We start from the raw sequence: 272 nt of genomic DNA on the forward strand, positions 1-272 counted from the left end.
TACATATGCAAATAAAAATGTATGAAGTTATGTGTGTATTTGTGCTATAACGGTGCAACTAAATCTAACTTGAAAATGGTAAATACTTCAAACATTCATCAACAGTCTGGAATGTTATTGATTATTTATTTATTTCTTTATATTTGCATAGCTTTTCGTTCTGTCAGGAGCAGGAGGCAAAAACAACAAATTGAATTCTCCCTCTCCTTTCTACATGTCTTTTTAAACGATACAATTGCAGTATAAAATATTTGTTTTGTATCAATTTCTAA

The sequence above is a fragment of the Octopus bimaculoides genome, chromosome 3, assembly GCF_001194135.2.
Source record: "Octopus bimaculoides isolate UCB-OBI-ISO-001 chromosome 3, ASM119413v2, whole genome shotgun sequence".
NCBI lineage: Eukaryota > Metazoa > Mollusca > Cephalopoda > Octopoda > Octopodidae > Octopus > Octopus bimaculoides.